This window comes from Micromys minutus, assembly GCF_963924665.1.
Source record: "Micromys minutus genome assembly, chromosome: 11".
In the NCBI taxonomy this organism is placed as follows: domain Eukaryota; kingdom Metazoa; phylum Chordata; class Mammalia; order Rodentia; family Muridae; genus Micromys; species Micromys minutus.
In genome coordinates, this window is record NC_137980.1 from 43,797,128 (window position 1) to 43,799,038 (window position 1,911).

Sequence of the window (1,911 nt, forward strand, 5' to 3'; positions counted from 1 at the left end):
CAGGACCATTGGAAGAACAGAGAGTGCTCTTAACCGCTGAGTCAACTCTCCAGCTCCTCTCTAAGACTTTTGTCATGAAGGATGTTGGGTATTCTCCCAGTCTCTATCTACAGGTAAAGGGATGGTCTTGTAGTTCATGACTTTTAGTCTGTGTATTTGAATATACCCACTTTTATATGTGTAGCAATATAATTAAAGAAATTATTATAGGTCAGAATGGGAGTACTGGGAGTGAAGGGAGCACAGTGCTCTCTGCAAAAGGGTCCTTTGCCGCCCATACAGAGTGCTGGGTCTCTGTCATCAGGAGTCAGTATCTGCCTTTGGAAACCTGATTCTAAGAATAGGTGCACATGTGCTTCTTCACCTGAATGAAGGCTGAGCTTGAGACACAGGTCTGGGGAGGACACTCCAGGTCTTCTCAGAGAGCAGGGAGCTCCCTGTTCTATGAGAAAGGGTCCTTTCCAGCCAACAGTGATGGCTAGGTCTCCACCAAAGGGATTCAGGATCTGCTCCCAATGAGCTAAGCTCTCATATCAGCTGCACAGGTGATTTTTAAACTGGACCAACGGTCAGCCTAATGCAAAGGCCTTCAGAATTTCTGGTGGGACTCCCGCCGCCCCCTCCCGGTCCGGGCCGGGCCCAGCACCGGCTGGGCTCAAAGTTTGCGGCCGCCCCTGCGCCCCGCGCCCGATGTATGGGTGATATACTGCGTTGGCGGCAGGGTGAGGGACGGCCATATTTGCCGGCGCGGCCCGAGCCCGCGACAACAAAAAGTGCGCGGGCTCCTGGCAGGCGCTCGGACGGGTGCGGGGACGCGGGGCCGCCCGGCCGGGGCCTCGGCCTTGCCGCCGCCGTCGCGCTCGCGGCCTGGCCCGGCTCTGCCCGGCGTGCCCGCCGCCCGCGGGGATGTCTTACAAGCCGAACTTGACCGCGCACATGCCCGCCGCTGCCCTCAACGCTGGAAGTGTCCATTCACCATCTACTAGCATGGCGACCTCCTCCCAATATCGTCAGCTGCTGAGTGACTATGGGCCTCCATCGCTAGGTTACACCCAGGGAACTGGAAATAGCCAGGTGCCTCAGAGTAAAGATGCAGAGCTGCTGGCCATCATTGAAGAGTTGGGGAAAGAGATCAGACCCAGGGAGCAAGAGCGCCATGGAGAGGCTAAAACGGGGCATCATTCATGCCCGAAGCCTGGTTCGGGAGTGCTTGGCTGAAAGGGAACGTAATGCCAGGTCCTAGCCCCTGGTCAGTCTGAAGGCCCATCTTACTACCCCATGGAGATGAGAAGCTTTGTTCAAAATGGCAGTAATTTTTCTACCACAGTCATTAAGCTCTGAACCCACACTCAAAAGATTGGGAAGACATTTTGCTGTAACTGATGATGTGCATTTTAAGTAGTTAGGAATGACCTGGCTCTTTTATTTTCAAGCATTTGAAAGATGTTTGTGAAGCCACTTCACAGCAAGCTATTGTTTGTCCCCAAATACCAGTGTCCCCTTTAACTTCCCTTTGGATACATTTTCCATTTGCATCACCCCAGTTGACTTCCTTTCCATGAGCTCACCTGCCTCTCAGGAGTTGAGTGCAAACCACAGCACATTTGCTTAGTAGTTGGCCCGCCTGAGTACAGCGTAGACCCTGCTTCATGGAACTGCTCTGCTTAAGCGATTGCATGACTGAGTGCTTTGAAGTCAATCTTTACAATGCACAGGTTATAAATACAGAAGAAAGAGCAATCTACCCAACCTTCCAAGCACCTTGCAAATGTCTGTCCTGAGACTGTAGATCTCAGTTCCATGTTTACTGTGAGCCAATCACAACATCTGGAAGAAAACGACTGAAACCGTTGCATCTTTGTATTTATTACTTGATGTAATAAAGCTTATTTTCATTAAAAAAAAAAAAGA

The 1,911-nt window shown here is 51.3% G+C and overlaps 1 pseudogene across 1 annotated transcript; it reads left to right on the forward strand.

Annotated features, from left to right (window-relative positions):
* The first annotated feature begins 906 nt into the window (after window positions 1-906).
* LOC308427306 (cyclin-dependent kinase 2-associated protein 1-like) lies at window positions 907-1,635 on the forward strand (annotated as a pseudogene). Its single transcript has one exon. The product of its transcript is annotated as a cyclin-dependent kinase 2-associated protein 1-like (transcript).
* The last annotated feature ends 276 nt before the right edge of the window (window positions 1,636-1,911 follow it).